This window comes from Xyrauchen texanus, chromosome 32 (genome assembly GCF_025860055.1).
Source record: "Xyrauchen texanus isolate HMW12.3.18 chromosome 32, RBS_HiC_50CHRs, whole genome shotgun sequence".
NCBI lineage: Eukaryota > Metazoa > Chordata > Actinopteri > Cypriniformes > Catostomidae > Xyrauchen > Xyrauchen texanus.
This window is the reverse complement of record NC_068307.1, coordinates 22,291,733-22,315,518: the sequence shown is the minus strand read 5'-3', so window position 1 is coordinate 22,315,518 and position 23,786 is coordinate 22,291,733. Positions and strand designations below refer to the sequence as shown.

The window sequence follows — 23,786 nt, the reverse complement described above, 5'->3', positions numbered from 1 at the left end:
GGGCTCTTTCGATTTGGGCCAGTAATCAACGACCTAGCAACCACATACAACATCTTAGAAACCTCATAACAATGCCCAAACCACCCACTAAAGCAAAGTGGTGGCGAGTTTTCCACCGACAAGTGCCACTCACATTTGCTTGTAAAAATCTGACAAAAAAATAAATAAATCTAGTTTGAGTTAATGCAATCAAGCATTCATTTTATATAAAATGTATATTAGATATTTATAAGTTTTTTCACTCTGATATTTTCATGTTCTATCTTTTCTGTTGGGAAATAGAAACTGATTATTTGGGCTTAAGGGAACAGGTGGGCATTGCTTGTGTCATGGAGAAGTGAGGCAGGACCATTTGTTTTGTACTGTTAAGCCATCTGCTACTGTATAACCATGAGACACACTGTGGTTTTCCCATCCCCCTCCATATAAATATGAATTTTGTCCCAGTATGTTACTGATGACATGGTGAACCTGACCAAGCAAATGCTGTAAAAGCTTTTAACATTATTTCAATTAAGCCAAGCAGAGACACAAGACAGAGGCTACGTCCACATTAATCTGGATACATTTGAAGATGGCATTTTCGCTCTCAATCCACCCTGTCGTTTTCAAGCGTTTACCGAAAGTTGCTTGCCCACACTAAAACATATAAAAACGCTTAAATCGCATAACTGCACATGTGAAAAATCGCCGTTCCATGTAGGGTCTGAAACATAAGTGTCCTTGTGTCATCGCTGGACAGCGTGTAAACTTCCGTGTAAAATTGGCCACCATCTTTTTCTTGGTGTTTTGGGTTGAATGAATCACCTGACAACAAATCCGTGATTGCGAAGACAGTGTTTTTAAATTTATCTTAGGATAAAGATTGAGAGCCTTTTTTAAAAGCTCAGTTTTTGCTGTCAAATACGCTGTCTCAGTGTGGATGGAAGGCTAAATTGTAGAGAAAAAGATGTGTTTTCAAACATAAACGTATTAGTGTGGATGTGGCCTGAAGCTTTTATGTTTAGAGTCCTGGTGAATTTTCTTTCTTTTGTTGAGATTTTTCCTATTGAAATGGGAAGTTGGGGTGGAACATATCAAAGGGCCCATCCCTTTTTTAAATAGCCAATAGCCTTAAGTTTACGTTAAAGCCATGAACATGATTTGCTATTTGCTACTTGCATTTGATTGGACAAAATGAGTGAGGGCAGTGTGTCCAGAAGAGAAAGACTGTGTAAATGTGTAAATGTGGTAAAAATAAATTTAGTCAATGTGTAGGAGTACACTATGAGACATGAACTACAAGCCACAAAAAGTTGATTTTGCAACTAGTTGATAAACGTTGGACAACCAGATTAAAATAAAGGAAAGTTAAAAAGTTAAAAGTGCAAGATCAAATTGAGGCGGTCGGAAGCAGGAGCCTTTTTACCAGGGGTTGTCAAGAATCAACCTTACATTGATTTGAACATGAGTTCATTGGGGAACGAATTTCAGGATCATAAATATTCAGAGCGGAGAAGATTATAGTTGTGAAAAGTGCATGCCAAAAAGACAAAACACGAAACAGGAGCAAGCTTCAGTCATGTTGTGTGCGCTTTGCTTTAGCAACCAGAAATAAGAAAAGCCACATCCCCATCTGGGGTGCATTTCCCAAAAGCATTGTTAGCCAATGATGATTGCAAGTTCCATCATTAACAACATAGCTGAACCATTTGGTATTTCAAAAAACGAAGTTCCAAAAAACATTCGCAAACAGCATCACAAAGATTTGTGGTTGGAACTATAGCTGTTAACCTGTGGTTAGAAACTTAGTTCCTTGTTAGTTTGCTGTGTGGACATCATTTGACTTCGCTGAGGCTTCTATATATTTTATTCCATATATAAATTTTATTCTGTCAAGAATTTGACTCTGTTTACATACACTTAAGAAAACTGCTTATTCCAGGGTTTTGCAGAAAACAGCATTCTGATATGTCAAAAAGATGGTTAAGCAGTGAGATACGTAGTTGTTTGGGAAACGCACCCCTAAACAGGTATCATCTACTTCAAATTACTGCAAATCCTTTCAAGCAATCAAGCAATCTGCCTTAAAGAAAAAATAAAACAAGAAGTTACAGACGCTAATAAAAAAATGCACACTGATTAGTAATAATTACAGTAAATCAAAAATGTGCCCCATCATAATTTACCCCCTAGTAGCAGTGTATTCTGAGAATTGCTTTGAAAAACGCTGCTCTCTGGTGATGCAAGATAATAATGCATGCATTAACAGAGGATTGATTGCAATGATTACCCTATATTCATTGTGTAGTGCATTATATAAAAAAATATAATGATTTAGTTTAAATATCATATTATATTTTTCATTTATATGAATTATGTTTCCTATACATATATTTAATATTTTGTTGAAGCTGAAGAAGCAGTTCTTTATTTTTAAAATGTTTTCAATTATTTCATGTAAAATATCACATTATGCTTTGTGTATCCTGGAACTAGTTTCATAACACTAGTAAGCACAGCTGCGATGAGATTTCTAAAACAGCTGCTAAGGGAGTGGCAGTAAATTTAGCATCTTCTCTCTTCTAACTGTCGTTGTGAACTTGTGAAAATTCATGAAAATGTAATGATGGATTTTTTATTTTGTTGTTGAAGCAAATGGGTAAGCAAAAATAATATTTGCTATTATCTCCCATTCACTGCTATAAAAGCTTACCCAGCAATAATGTTCTTTTGCTGGAAATGTGAAAAACGTCTATAGTTTTCTTTGCAAAATGTTTTGCATTTACTGAACAAATCTTTTTATAAAATGGATTAAAAAAACTTAAGTTCAGATTCAGAAAAAATAAATCACTATAGCAGTATAGTAGGAAACGTCATGGTTACTGTTGTAACCTCCATTCCCTGATGGAGGAAACGAGACGTTGTGTCAAATGTAGTGACACAAGGGGTCTTTCTTGAGAGCCTCGTGTACCTCTGAAGTTGAGAAAAGGCCAATGAGAAATTAGCAGACAGAATTTGCATGTCCCGCCCCCGGACATACGGGTATAAAGGGAAGCGGCCGTGCGTCTGTCAGTCAGGTTTTTGCACTGAGGAGCCGAGAATAAGGAAAGACCATTTCCAGTGGTAGGTCTAGTGTCGTGGCAAAGGGGATACAACATTTCCCTTCTGTCACTCACTCGACGTTATGTTGAATGTAGTGACACAAGGAGTCCCATTTCAAAGCGCCATGCACTAGACCATGTTATGTGAACTGCTGACACAGGTGCAAGCAGGCTGCAGTGTGCTAGAAGCAGCTGTTTCGGCCGTACGTAACCCTCCCCAACGCCCCCAGAAAAAGGAGTCAATGAAACTCTTTTAGAGAAAACAATCTCTTTTAGGAGGAAACACTCTTTTAGACAGAAGCGCTGTTGAAGTGCCCAGGGGCATGGACTGCACAGCGTGCAGAGAGGCTCCGAAGAAAAAATCTGACTGACAGACGCACGCCCACTTCCCTTTATAACCGTATGTCCGGGGGCGGGACAAGCAAATTCTGTCTGCCAATTTCTTATTGGCCTTTTCTCAAGTTCAGAGGTACACGAGGATCTCAAGAAAGAGCCCTTGTGTCACTATATTCGACGGTGAGTGACAGAAGGGGAACTGCTATATAAATTAAACTGTTAAACTACTAAAATGAAAACCTCCCTCAGAACATAATCTATAATGGATTATTATTTTGAACACTATTTACCTTCCTAAAACATTTTTAAAGGGCTAGTTCACACAATAATACAAATTCTGTCATTATTTTTCTCCCTCATTTCATTCCAAACCCATATGTTGTTTGAGGAAGTAATTCATACTAAGGGAGATAGTTGGTAGCAACATGCTGTAATACAGGTTTCAAAATTGCTTAGAGAATTACACATAGCGAGGAAGGTGAGAGACAGTGGTAGATGAATGGATAGATTTCTTTTTTTTTTTGCAGAGAGTGCATTAGTAGGGTGGGGTCGTGATAACACACAAAAGGAGAATTTTTGAAAGAGTATTTATTCACTTTTCCATACAACTGCAGTTCATTGTGACCAGTGTTGCATAAATTACTTTAAGAAAATATTAATCCACCTCAAATGACTAATTATTTCTCTAAAATTGTAATCATATTAATTTTCTAATTACTTAATTGAAAAAGCAATCACATTACTAATTACTTTACTTTTAATAAAAAAATTTAAAACACTTTTCTGCTCAACAAATTCAAAATAATGCCTATATTTCTTTCTTGTTAATTTCCACACATGTCATACACTCAGCACTTCCCATTTGTCCTTCACAATGACTCGTTACAGTACCATAATTAATGTATTCTACATTAATAATATATTAGAAATAAGCATAACCCTATAATGCACTTAAATTAATTAATTGAAAGTCTGTAATCTGTAATCTGATTGCAAGAATTTAAAATGTAATGCATTACACTACTATTTTACTAGAAGGTAATTAGATTACAGAAACAAATTACTTTGTAATTGAATTACACCCAACACTGATTGTGCCAAGCTTCAAAACAAATGAAAAATACCATAATATGTGGATTTCTTCTAAAATCATACAAAAGCTTTGTGTGAGGAACAGACCAAAATTGCATTTGTTACTTGTTAAAAAAGATTTGCAGGCAGCCCGAAAAAGACCTAAGCAGTCAAAACATTTTCTATTAAATTATATGGCATAACATCTTTGAAATAACTTCTTTTGTGTTCCCCGGGAAAAAATAACAGCATGCAGGTTAGGAACGACACGAGGGTGAGTAAATAATGACAGAATATTCATTTTTGAGTGAATCATTCTCTTAATAATATTTTCAGTGGAAAATGTGACAACCCACATGACCTATGACATTTTGATAACATATGTACAATGAGCAAATCTTTGAGTAGCAATTCTAGATGGCAGTTCTAGATTATTTGAAAAATAATCACATGAGTTGTCACACAGTTTCTGAGCATTTAGCATTTACCAGCACACCTGAGCTCTGCTGACGCAGATGAGAGGCGTGTTTTTGTGTGTGTGAATGAAAAGAACACAGCTGAAAATCACTATAATAGGCTTTCTGCGTGTCTGAAATCTACACAGCATATGGCAGATTGGACTGAAGCAGGGACGACCAATCCTGCTTCTGTAGGGGCCACTTTCCAACAGGGTTTAGCTCCAACCCTAATCAAACACACCTCAATCAGGATATCATGGAAATTATAGGCAGGTGTATTTGATTAGAGCTGGAGCTAAACTCTGCTGGACATATAGAGTGTCCACAAATTAGATGGACTACATGGACACATTCTCTAATTGGGACATGGAAAAACCTGTCTAACCAAAAACCTCTTTGCTAACATCTCTGCGATGAGGAGCCTGTGGATAGTGAGGATAGTGTACGTAAACAGCTGGATTCAATTCTTAAAATTAATTCAAATAAAACTGTAATTCTACGTTTTCAACAATTTACTTGCATTTACCTGCCGTGATGAATGCAGATATTTGACTGACTCAGTCATTGATTTCACTGAAATTCTGTTTATTCATTTCAGAAACATATGATTTCACTAATCATTTGATAAGCAATCATTAGAAGTTCAACAACACCTGTATGACTCATGATTTGACCCTGTTTGTGGTCAAATTCACACCATAGCAACTTTGCAATCTCTTAAAAATATGTAATTTATTTTTAGAAAAACTTGAATCTTTCTGACTTTTCCTTAATTCATTAGAAGAACACAAAAATTAGTATTTTTAAATCTCTGTACACATTTTGACATCTTCGGTGATGTTTGGGGTTATTTTGACCCCAACCTATTGAATGATAGTCAAAAAGGAAACATTTACAGCTTTGTTTTTCTCTACCGTTTTACCTTTTTAACCGACTCTCTCCCATGATATTGTCAACTTACTACAAAACTATCCCTCACCTTTATGCCCTAACATGAGCTTTTCTTTATTAGAGAGCTTTTATGTGCTTTTGGTCTTTCACACCTCTGAAAACCTTTTATTGACTAATTGTGAATGCTTGATATCAACAGCTTTTCCTAAAATAAAGGGAGAAAACAATATTTGTAAAATCAATATAATAATGTCTTTATAAACACGTTACTCTACTTTTCTTATAACCATGATTCAAAAGGCAATGCTTTCAGATGCAATATACATTTACAAATGGTCTGTCCAAACATTGTGCCAGGGACTATTTTGAATTTGTGTTCAGCATGCTATCAATAGTGTCAAAAGAAAAATATACACATTTTAATTGATGCAAAGATGTCTGATGGGGGATGGCGCTTGCCAGTACTCGGCAGAATGGGGTCAATATCAGGGTGCTGGAATATTTGGGAGCAACATGTTGACTTCCGTATGTTTGGAAAGGGAGAGGTTTTCAATTATTATTTATCAGTAAATGAAGGGTCACAGTCAGTTGGTATGACTGAAGTATAATTTTGAAGTAATTAATCTTAATTTAAAATGTATGGGGTAATTTATTTTTTTTATTAAAGATGTCACCCAAATTTACACATTCAGACAAAAAAATTCCCCTAAGTTGCAAAATTTTAAATAATACCAAGCTATAGAAAGTCAATTTTTTAATAAAATTGTTAATTATGTTTCTAGGAGTGTTGGTTATTCAAGTTCTTGAGACGTTACAGACATTAAAGCTGATTTTCTGTAAAACTGCTTTGGAATTGAAACCATGTGTATTGGGAAAAGTACAAATATATAAAAAAAATGATGTTACAATATCACTGTGGAGCGGAGGGGGGCGGGGCCAGTTGGAATATCATGCGCCCGGTCCCCAATCGGCCTGATGAGGCGCGCGAGGGATAAAGGCGGCCGGTGACGATGGTTCGAGAGAGAGAGAATTACGGGCATGTCCGCATGTGTGTTTGTTTATGTTGTGTTTTAAGTTTCTTATTAAATTATTATTTATGTTGACAAGCCGGTTCTCGCCTCCTCCTTGCCCATCCTTTAACTGTTTTACAATCACTTTTATATTAACATTTTTGTACTTTGGCAACAAAATCTCAATGTTCTTTCTTTGCACTGTCAAACAAACAAGTGATAGCCAGTGCTGAAGCATTTTAACAATTAGAAATTAGCATAATTATTTCTGATTCAAAGTAATGGGCAGCATCATCCAATCAATGCCAACCATGTTAAAATAAAATTATGCTTTATAAATTCTGAATGTACTAATTACCATTGTACCATGTCTGCCAAACATGTTGAGTAGTCCAAACATCATCTGCAGCCTGAAACTGAACTTTTGACCGGATGTTAGGAGTAAAAGTATATAGGTGCATTGGAAAGCAATATGATGCTCACTTGCTCCCAATTTAGTGAATGACAACCTCCAGTGTGCTGTCTGTCTGCAATGGTCTCAGATCGAAATACATCTTATTTTCATCCTAATTCCATATGAAGCCTCTGAAAGCACAATTTTTTTTTCTCAATGTGAAAATGCACAATAAATAAAGGATTTCTAATGAAAACCTAGTGCTATTGTCCAAAGGGATAACTTGCTCACATTTTAAAAATGGCATTTAGGATGAAACTAGAGACTCTAATCTTGACTCAAACAGGATTCAATGTAAAAACTTAATTAGGTTTCTTACTAGAAGTAGTTTTGTTGGTGTTTGTCCCAAATACAAACTCTGTGATCGGCGCCATGTTGTTTTGTCCCATGACTCCGTACATCGAAAGTTTAACTCTTTACTGACAGCCCAGAGTCTTCTGAACTGAGATCAATTCGTTTTAATTAATTTAAATTATGCATTGCGTATAGTGAAGCCAAAACACAATGTCCGCACAGAAGGATAAAGGGTCGCCAGGGCTACATCAACAAAAATATGTGTCAATTCATATGCACTTCTGGATTATGAGGTAACACATCTAATGTTCATTTCACCAGGAAGCTGCTGCGATAAGTAAAATAATTTTGCAAAAGGAGTAGAAAAATTACTTCTTAGTAAACATAACTGCTTATGAATTACCACTAATAATTGACCAAGTGTCTGTTCAGCATCTGGCATGATGAGTTATTCAACAAACATTGTACTGTTTGCTCTCCGCCATACAGAGAATTAATTATGATCTGGCAACAGCACTGTTTATCAATGAACAAACAAATGATTATTAATGCAATCAAACCCTGCGCCATCCTAACCTTTTAGAGCACTCACTGTATAACCCTGTTATGGTGTAGCACCTCAGCAAAGAGCTTAATTCTGCATTAAGAATAATGGCAGTATGGGATTATGGCAAAGATGTAACCAAATATTCAAGATTGGGGAGAACCAATTTTTAAAGTTTAAAGCAGAGTAGAGTTTGTGGCTTTGTATATTAGCTTTGAGGAAATCAAAATGCAAGTATACAGAATAAGGTAGATACAGCCCTGGTGTGGACTTGTTCTGAAGTACTGTGGTGGCAGGTGCCACTATATGGAACGAGTTTGGGAGCTTCACGTACTAAGATCAATTATGGTACAAGCTTTAAAATGGAGACATGAATCACGTATGCCCAGAAGACAGGGAGCCAGGCACTGCTGGAGCACAGAGAAAGATCAAAGCTTTGAAGAAATCCACAAAGAAAAAGATGACATGTTCAGGTGGACACCAGTGAGAGAAAGATCACTAGTGAGAGTAAGTGTCTGCAATAAGAGAGAAGCAATAGGAGCAGAATTAATGATCTAATAACGATGAGTCTTGTTCTGCTGTCGGGTCAGACAAACCTAGCCTTAGTGAACAGAAAATGCTCGGAGATTCTGTCGTGACATGAGTTGACCAATATCATCCTTATGGCTTGTGGAGATGGAGAGAGTTGTCTGGCAACAGCCCCCCAACCAATAACCCCTGCACCCCCCAAATGAGAAATTAGTTTCATTTCAGAGATGAGGCACCATATGGTGGGCAGAGGGTGAGATCAGAGACCAAAGCTGTGATTTGTTGGCAAATGCTCAGTTTGTCTCCACGAACGCATCTGTTACAAATTAGAACACCCTTTGAAACAATTTACAGCCACAACATGTATTTATGCTATTTAATATATTTTTGCTGCTTATACAAATGAATGCAAATAAAATTAGCATTCTTTTTTTGCATTTTGTCACAACTTCATTTTATTGCATGCAATCTATTTACATTTTTATAAATGGAGTTTACTTAAAACATTTTCATACAGACCGAAATTATAGGTCAGAAATTAACCATTACAAAAATGATATATGGCAGCAGTGCGATGCATAAAATCATGTAGTTACGGGTCAGGAGCTTCAGTTAATGTTTACATCAACCATCAGAATGGGGATAAAATGTGATCTCATTGATTTCGACCGTGGCATGATTGTTGGTGACAGATGGGCTGGTTTGAGTATTTCTTTAAATGCTGATCTCCTGGGATCTGCACACACAACTGTCTCTAGAGTTTACTCATAATGGGGCCAAAATCAAAAAATATCCTGTGAGATGCAGTTATGTGGACAGAAATGCCTTATTAATGAGAGAGGTCAACGGAGAATGGCAGAAATGCTACGGTAACTCAGTAACCATTCTGTATAATTGCAGTGAGAAGAATAGCATCTCAGAATGCTCAACATGTCAAACCTTGAGGTGGATGGGCTACAACAGAAGAAGATCATGTCAGGCACTTTATTAGGACCATAGTGTTCTTGATAAAGTTCTCAGTGAGTGTATGATTTCATGATATTGTCTCAAGAAAGACCCCTTGTGTCACAACATTCTACAAAATCAGCAGTCACAGCCAGAGGCGTTTCCAGCATTGAAGGACATCCGGGGCTTAGCCCAGACCATTTTATTTTCACACTAGCAACCACTTCCCTGTAGTCCAAAGCTGGTGAGAGGGTATTCTTTGAGTTTTGCTCTGGCTGGGCCTGTTTCTACAGTTCCTAAATCTTCCACTCTAGTACTATCCTCGACTAACTCATTCTCTCTCCTCCCTGAATCATCTGTGATGCAAAAGAACAGATACAGCACATAACTTATTGCAAATCAGCTTCAAACAACTAATTCATCAAGTGCTCCATATGTCAAATTGTAGACCAATACCATTGAGGAAAATGTATCAGGAAGAGCAGATCAGTGGGATTGCCCTAATATCTATCATGATTCTTGAATTTTCATGTACATTACCATAAAGTCATCACAAAAGAGTAATATTATAGTGAGTAAAGTGAGGTAAAACATTTTTTTTTTTATATATAAATAATTTATATTTTTTGACATAAATATTCAAAATGATGTATACGATCCTAAGTTAAAGCAATACATGAATGACTTTAGTCTAAGTTCACTGACACACCATGGTATCGAACTGTATATAATTCTCCATGTTCATCTGTCAAAATCCTTTCATTAGGATCATTGGTATAAACAATGTTTCACTTTTAACTTTCTCTAAAGTAAAGTGACTGATTAATTGTTACCAGTTTCCATGCCTGATTCTGGCACATCTTTGCTACCCTCAAAGTGTATATTTACTACAAACTAATATCACAAAACAAGTCACACATACATTTTATGATAATGCTTATTGGTTATCCTTAGAGAAAACAACACCTGATAAACAAGAAAATTATGCTCCGAACAGGACTCGAACCATGGTCTCCAGCATGAGAGACAAATACACTAATCACGAGGATAGAGGCTACAACATGTGATATCAGTCGGTAGTGAACGTCTTGAGGTTTAGCCTACTGTGGGTGAAAGCCAGCCAGATGATGATCTTTAGACTTTAAGGACAAAAACAAATGTGAATTCTTACTGACTTCTTTCGGAAATTTTAAAAGCCTAATTTGCTTCATTTTTGCTGTCTTTCCTGCTAACTGCTGTTAACTCGCCACTAAGTAACGTTAGTTGATGTCAGTTCCTCCCCTACCTGCTGCATATTCAACAGAGAGGAAGAAACGGAGTCGCCCATAGGCTACCGACAGCAAAGAAACTTATTCTATAGGCTAGATTATGCCTATGTCTATTTTTGCAGTATGTGCAAAGCAGTGGAGATTTCTTTAAGGCTGCAAGGGAAGCTCAGCTTCCCCTATAATGTCAAAAAAATAATGGTCAAATATGTACTATTGTGTAAACAATTTATTGACTAAAAAGCGTTAGAACACGTTCATCTCGAAGACGAGTTCGTTCAGAATCAGCTACATTACATATAGCAGGTCGGCTGACTCGATTTACTTCTCATACATTCCCGTAGCGTCAGTGCATTTCCCTGTTGAAGCCGAGCGTCCATTGACTTCAATGGGGCTGCTCTGAACAGTTTTTTCAGTGCTCGAAAATAGGCGGTCATTGGATAAATGCTGCGATTATGTCCCGCCCACGGACGCTCAGCGTCTCTGGGGGTGAATGAGGAGTGGGCTAGCCGGACTCCGGGCTTCCGCGTGATGATTGGAGGATCTGTCGAAAGACTGCATCTCCTTTTGATTGACAGCGAATCTGTACTATAAGAAGTCACTGAAGCTATTTCGCGCTCAGTCCCATCACAGATTTCTCAAGTGTAGTTGAAAGACAAACTGCTGCAACCTATTTCTTTATATTTGTTTGGCGAAATTGCTAGTCAATTTGCATAATACATTTCACACAATTATACACCACATTTCTTGTTTCAGTTTTACCAAGTTTAATATATTTAGTTTTAGAGCGTTCGTTCGTTCGTTCGTTCATTCATTCATTCATACAGTAGGCTAGGCTAGCGTCGTACGGGTGAAACTGCGCACGATGGCAGACGGTGCTAATATTGTCGACCTGATTTTGGCGAAGCCATTTGAAAGTCTTCCTTACGAGGAAAAAATTAGAATTAAACAGCAGGGCAGATCAACACCTAAGATTGATTTAGTGCAAAAAATAGGGTAAATAAGTTTATAATGTAGGCCGAAAATGAGCTTCCCCTCTTTGAAAGACCAGCAGCCGCCACTGGTGCAAAGCCAAAACACAATGAAATAAGGCAACTTATGATTTCGGGGGTTTACATAGGCTATTGTCCAGTTTCATATTTGTCAGTCAACTTTTCAAAATACATTCGGGGTACACTCAAAACATTCGGGGCTGAAGCCCCGGCAAAATCGGCTGCCGCCGCCTCTGGTCACAACAGCATCCAAACCTGGCCACCCTGGACTTAGATTCCCATGCACCACCTCGATCCCAATCGCCTGAGTTCTGATCTGCCTCACTTGCACATCATCACTACAGCTATCACTACACCCTTGAGACTCTGTCAGACTCTGTCTGTACTCATTATTGGATTTTGGATTTGTCATCTTTATGCTACTCTCCGCATTACCCCCAACTACACGGACCATCACAATTAACCCAGCGATGCTCATGGCCGACAAATTCTCAGGTGACATTTCTCAGTACAAAGGCTTTTTGTTACAATGCTTCTTGTATTTCTCCAGTCAAGAAGGAATGTCTGAGCCTGACAAGATTGCACGTTTTATGAATCTACTCACTAGAAAAGCCTTATTGTGGGCATCTGCCATAAGGGAAAAGGGAGGAGAATCTGTTTCCTCATAGCAGCACTTCACTGAACTATTTAAATGTGTGTACACAATTAAATGAAGTGGAAAGAGAAAGAAGATGCAGGGAACATTGTTGTTTGTTCTGTGGCAAACCAGATCATCTCATTGATAAGTGTGCTCTTTGTGCTTCCTCTGGCAAAACCATGGACAGCATTTCTATTGTCCGCTCAAAGCCGGTGAGTCTTTTCCAAGTTAATGTCGACAGAAGTTTTACGCTAACCTGTTACTCTATGATAATCTGAAGGGTTTTCTGTGTTAATAGAAATGATGATAGACTCAGTAGCTGTGGCTAACTTAATCGATCACAAGACTGTGAAGAAATGAAACATACCTATTGAGTCATTGTTACAACCCAGAAGTATTCAGGCCATTGATGGAGGGCCTATTGGAGATGGTGTCATAAATCTTCACACTAAGCCCCTCTTGCTTCAGGTCAGCGCTCTTCATTATGAACGTATCTCCTTATTAGTCACCACCTCTCTGAACCATCCTGTTATTCTGGGTTATCGTTGGTTGGAACTACATAATTCACAGCTCTCTTGATCAGATCAACAACTCACCCATTGTTCCTCATATTGTAATGTCCATTGCCTTCATCTACCCAAGTTCACTATTGGAACCATGACCATAGAAAGTCCAGAGCATCACACCACGTTTCAAATTCCCTTTGAATATCAAGACTTAGGTGAGGTTTTCTCCCAGACTAAGGCCACTAGTCTACCTCAGCATCGTTCTTATGACTGTGCCATAGAGCTTCTTCCAGGAATGACTCCCCTTCATGGTCGCATTTACCCTCTTGCAGTGTCTGAACAGAGAGCCATGGAAGAATATATACGAGAGGCCCTCCAACAGGGATATGTTTGGCCATCCATGTCTCCTGCTTCTGCTGGCTTCTTCTTTATGGAAAAGAGGCGAGGTGGCAGACCATGTATTGACTACAGGGGCCTCAACAATGCACAGTGAAATACCACTATCCTCTGCCCCTAGTACCTTCTGCCTTAGAGGAATTGCATTCTGTCCAATGGTTCACCAAGCTAGATCTCCGCAATGCTTATAACCTGGTCCGCATTCGACAAGGCGACAAGTGGAAGACCGCTTTTAGCACCACCTCAGGTCACTATGAGTACTGCGTGATGCCTTATGGAATCGCTAACGCCCCCTCTGTCTTCCCGTGTCTCATCAATTATACTAAGGTACATGCTGGGAACATTTGTAATAGCCTACATCGACACACACTAGGGCTGCACGATTTGGACAAAAAGTCATATTGCGATTATTTAGAAAAATATTGCGATTTGAACTGCGATTATGATGGTAATTTTTTCCACATGTTCAACTGCAAAAAGGCTACTGGGGTTTTCACATTTGAGCCCTCTTAAAAAGAACCAAACTGAGACCTTTTTTCAGTTCACCCACAAACAAAATAAATATATAAACAGTGAAACAAAGTCTTCTTCATATCAAAATGTTTCCATCCACCATGTACATGTTTTTGTCCATTTTGTGACAGGGTCTCAGCCCACTAATCATCAACATTAGTTTTTGAAACAGTCAACTTGAATATTAGGGATGCTCAAATCAGGATTTTAACATCTGACACCAATCTCCAATTTTCATCTCATCAATCGATGTTAATAATTTAACTTTTTAATCAGCAGCTCTGTCAAAACAGGTTATATGTAAACGTTCTGCTCAATGTCACTGTTAACTACATTTCCCTGTAGGTAAAACCATAGTTGTTGCCTAGTGTTTACTGTCAGTCAGTCCCGGCACCATGGGCGGGCATTGGGGGGCCTGGCCCGCCCTGTGAGTCACTAGTGCCCGCCCTGGACGATCCTGTCTCCCTTCATCAACTCTACGTCACGTCTCACATCTCATTTCATCGCGATCTCATAAAGCTCTTTTATTATGCAGCATGCAGAATTCAGCACTGAACAAAAACTCCAACGTTTTGAGCGCTGAGTGGATTTTATCTAAAATGCATCTGATTGGCCATTGCGTTTTAGAAATCAACACATATGTCTGTGATTGGCTACATTGCACAATGCTGCAAAAACACGTTATAATGAGAACATCTACTTATGCTTGCGACTGTAAATCGTTATTTTGTTTAGATGTTCTTATTGCTTTTGTGCAATAGATGAATAACAATGTATTTGTTTTTGGATGTTTTATTTAGATAGGGAGTCCCACGAATCGTTTTATTCTCCCACAACCCATTACCGCCCGCGCCCGTACTCGACCATCAAATCTAGTCGTGAATGTTAGTAGTCCCTCGGGAGTCGACCAACCACCAGTCCTTGCTTGTTTGCACTTTTATTTATATATTTTTATCAATAGGCTACTGTAACTTTCGTTACAAGTTGGTAAGTTGTCGTTTTGTATATACATGATGAATAAACTCCTGAATAAAAATAAAAATGTGTTTGGTCTGATTTAAAAAATAATATTTTTAAATGGATTTGATTGGTTTGTCGATAGTGAGCGCGGGAATGTTTGTTTGTGTCCTAAGCATAGTAGCGCTTAATAACGATAGCTGTTTTTTTTTTTAAACAACTATGCTGAGCTATTTCGTGTGACAGTTACCATGGATATACAGCATTTCTTTAATCAAAGACCACCAAAGTTGGCAGAAGAGAGCAGCGAGGTAAGGGGAGAAGACCCAGGGTGTAGCAGTTCACAAGAGGTCGATCCAACTCCCAACACTGCAGAGGCTAGCCATTCCAGCGATACTAGTTGGTCTAACGTTACTTGCCAAAGCCATAGCCTCAAGCAAGGGACGTCACGGCCACAGGTGGGTAAGGGATAAGCAGCTGCGGTGTTAAGCGAGTCATTGAGTCATTTGTTCAAACGATTCGTTCAAACAGCTGATTCATCAAGAATAAAGTAGTCGTTCATGAATGGGTCATTGAATCTTTGACTCAACCGATTCGTTTAAAACACTGAATCATTTAGTAATGAAAACACGGTTGACTGTGAGATGCGTTCTGTTTCTGCTGGGATCTTTGTTTTAAAATAGAACAAAAAGTCAATATTGCATCTAAAATGTAAGTGACTTAATATGAATTACTTGTTTATTGAACTGTCGAAATCAGTGTTACATTTTCAATCGTGATGGTATTCAGCACTTGGTTGTATGGTACGTGTTGCTTCATGTTATAAATATAAAAACTAACTTACACATTTTTAATTTTTTACCGCAGTATGCTAACTGAGTTTCTTTGTGTGAGCTGCAGTTAGGCCTATTTGTTTCATCGAGAGGCTGCGCGAGCCTAAACAGCACAAATCTTTAGCGTCAGTTATGAATTTGAATAGCGTCAGTACATTATGTAACAGGCTACTATCGATCATTATCATTGTATCATACATATTCAATTCATAATCGGTCATATCATTTAATGTTATTATGCAATTAGGGAATTAGGTTTATCTCAGTTGTGCCCCCCTGAAAAAAATTTAATGCCCGTCCGTGAATTTGTGTCTGGCGCCGGGTCTGCCATCAGTCAATAATTCAGGATACACAAAATATAACTGTTACTCTTTATTCTAGGCCTTAAAAACTAGTAGGTTTATACAAACTATTCTTTACTGTATATAAGATAGAACTTCAAACTGAAGTTGAACTGATAACCCATTGGTGTAATTAAATTTAAAGTGAAAATGTTGGTTAGTTTGTCACCATTTTATTTAATTATTTTTATTCATTATTTTATTATATTTAATTTAGCAATGCATTATATTATAGTAACTAAATATTTGATATAGATTTATTATATGTATGTTCCTTCATTTTTCATTTTGTTGGATGTTGGTAATATTAGTTCCGCTTTCACTTGTTTCCGCAGGGAGTGTAATAAGGGCGACACGCTCTCTTGTGAATTAAACAAATGACAGGAGAAGAGGACTCTACAGGTGTTACTGTTAATGCTGTTTACTCAGCAATCATTTAATAAAGAGGTTTGAATTATACCCTATCTTGTATTCTGTGTTATTATTATGATACCTGTGCCTTGCAGAGACTGAGATGCTGCTACCGCAAATAATAATAAAAACTGCTTCACGCAGAACGCGCCAGTTTAATGTAAATAATGCGTTTACAGCACGTAAGCAAACGGAACTGAACTCAGACCAGTTGTGTTAATCTAAGCATGAGAGGGAGTTGTGGAGCACAGAACCACTCTGAAAAAACTGTAACAATGCGCTAATTTAATATAGACTGGACGGGAGCAGACTATTTATTTATTTAATTAAATCGCAGCCGTTGCAATTTAATAATCGCAAAAGGTCATATCGCGGTTTCGATTTCATTTCGATTAATTGTGCAGCCCTAACACACACCACGCCAAGTCCTTCAATGCCTCTTGAAGCACCAATTCTACATTAAAGGAGGGAAATGTGAATTCCACAAGCATACTGTGTCCTTCTTGGGCTATGTCATTTGTCCCAGTGGGATCTCCATGGATGCATCCAAGATCGCAGCAGTAACCGAAAGACCTGCTCTTTGTACAGTCAAAGACCTCCAAAGATTCCTAGGCTTTGCAAATTTTTATCATTGCTTCATTCATTGTTTTAGCTCCATCGCTACTCCCCACACGTCTCTACTTCAAGGAAAATCTAAGCACCTAATTTAGAACCCTGCTGCTAATCAAGCTTTCAGTCTACTAAAAGCTGCATCCTCAAGCATCCTGACCCATCTAAACCCTTCATTGTAGAAGTGGATGCTTCTGAAACTGGAGTAGGTGCTGTGCTTTCTCAGCGATTCAGAGACAAACCCAAGCTTCACCCAATTGCTTTCTTCTTCAGGAAACTATCTTCAGCAGAATAGAACTATGATATCAGTAATCGAGAACTGCTTGCTGTGAAACTAGCTCTAGAGGAGTGGCGACATTGGATAGAAGGAGCTGAGCATCCTTTCATTGTGTACACTGACCACAAGAACCTTGAATTCCTCCGAACTGCCAAGCGTTTGAACCCACACCAAGCTAGATGGTCTCTTTTCTTTGCACGGTTCCAGTTTACACTGTCCTACCACCCAGGTTCCAAGAATGGTAAGGCCGATGCCTTGTCTCGCATGCATGCCTCTGAACCCCAAGCCACAAGTGAGGAATTTATCTTACCTCCTTCCTGTGTAGTGGCCACCATCGATTGGGAGTTGGATCGAGAAATATCCAGAGTACCTCGTAATCAGATACCTACCTCACGTCCATCCAATAAGTTCTTTGTTCCACACCGACTGAGGGTCAAGTTCATCGCTTGGGCACATACCTCCAATGCCACCGGTGAGGAAAGTATTGGTGGCCCAATATGGTAGCTGACATCCGTCGAGTGGTTTCTTCCTGCTCCACTTGTGCCCAAACCAAAGTGCCCAGAATACTGCCTGTACTGTAGGTAAACTCGTACCATTGCCTGCACCTCAACGTTCTTTATATCCATTGACTTTCTCACAGACCTACCTGAATCTCAGGGAAAAACCACAATCCTAGTTGTTATAGACCCTTTTTCAAAGTCCCGTCTCCTTATTCCACTCCCTAACCTCCCATCTGCCTTTGAAACAGCGGAGCTCCTCTTTGAGCTTGTGTTCTGTTACTTTGGAATACCTGAGGACATAGTCAACGATCGAGGTCCACTGTTCACCTCTCATGTCTGGACTAGCTTCATGGAGAAGATGGGGGTCACCGTAAGTCTCACGTCTGGATATCATACTCAAGCAAATGGCCAGGTAGAACATGCCAACCAACAGATTGGACAATTTTTCCATTCCTTTTGTGCCACGAGTACAGGAGATTTTTACGCAGAGTACGCCCAAAATTCCCTTCACTACTCATCCACACAGCTCACCCCTTTCCAATGCGTCCTAGGATATCAACCTCCCCCACTGCCCTGGAACGATGACCCATCTGACTCTATTGCAGTAGATCATTGGTTCCAACATAGCAAACAGTTATGGGAGACCACTCATCAATGGTCATCTTTCACTAACCAGCGAAATCACTACAGCTATCACTGCACCCTTATAAGAGATTGTCACTTTCAGTCACTGCAAAGTATATGCTCATTTCCCTTGTGTTTGATGTTACCAAGCCACTAAATTCTTCCTGATTCCCATATATTATCATTGCCTGTTTATTGACCACGAGATTGTCTCAGGCCTGTTTACCTGTTTGCCGATCGCCTGACCTTCTGCCTGAATTCATTATTGGATTTTGTCATCTGAATTGTACTGTTGCTTTACCTTCATTAAAACTACCCTACTGCACTTGCATCCTACTCTCCTGGTGGTATTTCCTGACATATAAATTATTCTAGACCCATCTACACTGAAAAAAAAAAACAAAAAACATTGGCGGCAATGGTCTCTAGGATTACCTTAAGCTTGTGATGCTTTTGGGAAACGCAGCCCAGGTCGGTTCATATGGGTCCTAACAAATACTGCAGTCAGACAGATAATAATGACCCTCTTTCTGGTGGTCAGTCTGTATTTCTGCAGTTACACAGCTTGATGAGCAGAGTTGAGAAAATTATAGGAATTGTTTTCCTCAAAATTAAAATAATTTACTTTACCTCATGCTGTTCCAAACCCATATGACTTTTAGCCTTTCATGGAACACAAAATGAGATTTTAGGCAGAATGTTCACAAAGCTCAATTCCATACAATGAAATACTATAGTGACTAGCTGTTATAAAATGACAAAAAAAAGCACCAAAATTTGAGCGCTGCAAGTCTTCTGAAGCCATACGTTAGCCTTTGGTAATGAATAAAACAAAAATAGCTGTGGAAATGAGCAGTATGAACATTTATTCAACCAAGGAAAAAAAGTCATTTGGGTTTGGAATGGCATAAAGGTGAGTAAACGATTACAGTATTTTTAGAAACTGCTGTGCTTGAAAATCCCAGGAAATCAGCATTTAAAGAAATCCTCAAACCAGCCCATCTGGCACCAACAATCATGCCACAGTCCAAATCACCGAGATCAAAATTTTCCCCATTCTGATGGTTGATGTGAACATTAACTGAAGCTCCTGACCCATATCTGCATGATTGTATGCACTGCATTGCCAGGCTGATTAGATAATCGCATGGATGATTGTTGGTGCCACCTGGTTTGAGTATTTCTGTAACTGCTGATCTCCTAGGATTTACATGCACAACAGTCTCTAGAATTTACTCCAAATGGTGCCAAAAACAAAAAACATCCAATGAGCATTTTGGTGGTTTTAATGTTGTGGCTGATTGGTATATATACTTATTTCTTACTGAAGTCTAGAGGTGGAGAACACTAAGGCATTTTAAGGCATTTAAAGCTTTAAGGCATTATTCAGTGTTCCTGGGGTGGCCTAGATATGTTTTTCTCTTCTTGTAAGACCAACATTTTGTACTGTGACACTTGAGGGTAAAACCTCATCAAGATCTCCTGGCAACAAAATGGAAAGGGCTTAAAATCATAATGCACATTTTACAGTAGGACTAGACTTTAAATTGTATGTCCTTGCAAACAGATTTGGATATTGTGTTCACTTTAGGACAAATTACTGTTGAAAGCAGTGCTTTATTAATAATAAGTTCAGTGAAGAATATTAATGAGGATGGCTTAATATAATTACAACACTGCAATTGAAGTATCATCAGCATGGAGCCTGTTCACTTTCAGAAGCCTTCAGCCCCCATACCCTTGATTTTGAGTTCCAGTCAAGAAAGATCCACAGTTGAATGAAGACCTTTGCTCTCGATCGATCTTTTACTCTATGTGCAACACTCCACTTCAGTGAGAGGAAATCACATGCATTTTAACCAAATTTCTTGCTATGCAAATAAAATATATACAGTATATTTGCCAACTGGCTGGTAAATGTTTACATTTCACTCACCAGTAATTGTGGAGTATAGTGGTGGAATATTCAGCAGCTAGATCCTTTCACTTCAAGTTGAGAGAAAAAGTTGTTCCGTGTAATGCATATCCAATGACGAGTTCCACGCAACCTATTTGTCATTAAATAATGTCTCGTTTAATATCTTTTCTGTTCTCTACAGTCAGTTGTTGATCAAAAATAAATAAATAAACATTTAGTTCTAACCAGGCATGGCACAGATGACAGATGGTCTTTTGAGAAATGCTGGTTTTGTAGAGACAGTACCGGTTTTAGCACGTGAAAGAAAGTCTTACTAGTTTGAGATGAACTAAGGATGAGTAAATGATAAGAGAATTATCCATTTTGGGTGAAGTATTGGAGCTTGGAGCTTGGCAAGCTAGAGTTTCAAGGTAGCTTTACCAACACTGGTTAGCATGTGGCTATGCTAATGTGTGATTCTCTAATAAGCATACAAATGTGTAGTACACACAAAATAGGTAATGAAATAAAAGTATATTTATAATAAGAATTTTTTTCTTGCTTCTAAACATTAATGAATGTTACATTTATATAGTGCTTTTCTCACACTACATTCAAAGAGCTTTACACAGTGAACAGGGGGCTCTCCTATACCACCACCAGTGTGCAGAATCCACCTGGATGATGCGACGGCAGCCATAGTGCACCAGTACGCTCACCACAAACCAGCTATTGGTGGAGAGGAGAGAGTAGAGTTATAGGGCCAATTAATAGCTGGGGATTATTAGGAAGCCATGATTGATGAGGGCCAACAGGGGGAATTTGGCCAGGACACCAGGGTTACACCCATACTCTTTTTGAAAGCTTTTCTGGAATTTTTAAAGACCACAGAGAGTCAGGACCTTGTTGTAATGTCTCATCCAAAGGACAGTGTCTTATTACAGTATAGTTTCCCTATTTCTATACTGTGGCATTAGGACCCATAGAGACAGCAGGGTGAGCACCCCCTGCTGCAGCAACCTTAGTTTTCCCAAGGAGGTCTCCCATCCAGGTACTGACAAGGCTCATCCCTGCTTAACTTAAGTGGGCAACCAGACTTGAGCTACAGGGTGATATGGCCAGACTACTGTACCTGTACAGCAACAAAAATAAATCTTTGAACACCAGTTTAATGTAATTTAAATGTGTAAATGACTGCTGTTTGGCCAGATGTCTAGAGAACAGCAGTGCTATCCCCAGATAATCCAACACATCTGCACTACACAGAGCAGAGAAAAGCAATCAGTGGTATGACAGATGCAAGAAATCCATGGGCCACGTGGGCTGCTACAAATGCAGTCACTTTTTGAAGTAAGTTTGGAGCAGAAGAAATATAAATAAACCTTGTGTAATTAGTCAGCTTTATTCTAAGCTAAAATGTATTTCTAGTCATTTTACATGCACATGTTACCAGACACTATCATATTTTTTTATCAAGAAAATTCACGTTGGGTCATAATTTCATTTTTTCTAGGAAGACCTAGAAAATACATTTCTTGATGCTATTTTTTTATGGTTTTCCTGTAAAAATATCTAAAAATCCTTAAAACAAGATCAATTTGATTGATCTTGTTTTAGAAATAACACTGCATAAGATATTTAGGCTATTTTTAACATGAATATTTTGTCTTATTGTACTGGCAGAGTTTTTATAGTCATAACAAGTGAAACAAATCTACCAGTGCTGAAGTAGTAATTCAAAGTATTTATAATACATTACTGACCTTGAGTAATCTAACGGAATATGTTATAAATTATATTTTACATCATGTATTCAGTAATCTGTAGTAAAAAGTAACCTTCCCAACCCTACATATAGGGCATTACTACAAGGGACGTGCCATCCGTATAAGCAAGGTAAGCAGTGCTTACCTAACAGAAGGGTATAATTGTTAATATATAAACTACAGTTTTCATTCAAATATGTCATCTTTCATCTCAGTTAAGCAGCACAGACAGTTATTTATTTATTTGCTTTGTCACCATCCGCAGGTATAAGCACTTTATGTTATGTTTCTCTGATTCAAAGCATTGTTGACCGCCCTTTCATTCAAAACTGTATGTTATTCAAATTTAATCACGACCCGCTACTACAAATGGCCAAGGTAATCATGCTTACCAAAATGAGTAAGCCAATAAGAAGCTCCTTCCTTCAGTCACACTATCTGATAGGCTAGATTTTTGCATCAACACGTTCAAGTTTATATGAGTAATGCATTATAAAGCGCTAAAATGGATATATTGCAGTGGCACAACTGGCCTAACATGCTGGCCTAACATGACTAATAAATAAAAAGAAATCCCTCCTTTCATTCTCATTCACCTTTTTGCCTATTTTTTTTTTCAATCAATTTCCACTCCTAATTAATCTAAAAACGAATAGCAAACAACGAATAGTTTATCCAATCAGAATTTATTCCTTGATGCTTATACGTGAAGCGTGATGACTGGTTCACAAATCGCATGCCCGAAGCCATGCTCCTTAGCCAAAGCAGCGCTTGAGTCTAAGCTCCACCCCGTTACTACAGAATCCCTCAACAGTGCAAGTGAATAGTCATCTAATGTCAGACTGTCAGATTCATCAGCCAATCAGAATGATTTATTTGTTCTTGGTGGGTGTGGTCTTTAGGATATGTCCCAGTCCAGGCCTTCTAGCTGGCCTTGAGTGATGTAATCATGCTTTAAGTGATGTACGTAATTTGAAAGAGAAGAGAGCGACATCTATGTGACATGTTGCTGTCTTTTCTGCCGCTATCGACATTGAGAAAGAGATCCTTATGGATTTAAAAACCTGAGATGTAAACAGGAAAGGAGGACTGATTTTCACTTCAAGTAAATTGGTGAGTACTTTTTGCTTTGTTATAGCAACATCAGGAGATTTCTAAGTGTGAATTAGGCTGGCTGGAGCATTCAGTGTCAGTTTAAGTTTTGAAAAGTAACCATGCACTCTTACGAAACATAAATTATTGCAAGCAAAATTTAAATCACAAATATTATTAGAGAGCTTTTTCCTGGTATAAGACCTTGGATTTGGCGTTTGTGCGTGGACCTGTTTTAAAAATGTCAGTTGGTATTATTATTTGGCTGTGATGTAATGTATGATGTCCATAGGCATAGGGTGTCTTATTAATTGTGAAACAGTGTTTTCTTAATGGCATGAATCACACTGAAGGCCAAGACTTAAAATGCACGGGCCACCACTGATATAGTGTAAGCATCGGAAACCTACAGGGATTTTGCCAAGTTGATTTTGGTGGAATCGAGAAAGAGAGGCTATTGAAACTTCAACAAGTGGGCATCTTTTACAACAAAGTGACAGAGATGTTTATTTGCAAGGAGAGACACATGCATTTTGTTTTCAAGTAAAGGTAAGTT

At 38.3% G+C, this 23,786-nt stretch overlaps 1 protein-coding gene across 3 annotated transcripts in view; it reads right to left on the bottom strand.

Moving 5' to 3' along the window:
• pde4cb (phosphodiesterase 4C, cAMP-specific b) overlaps positions 1-23,786 on the bottom strand; it is a 132,831-nt gene that overhangs the window by 70,806 nt on the left and 38,239 nt on the right. The window lies entirely within an intron of this gene.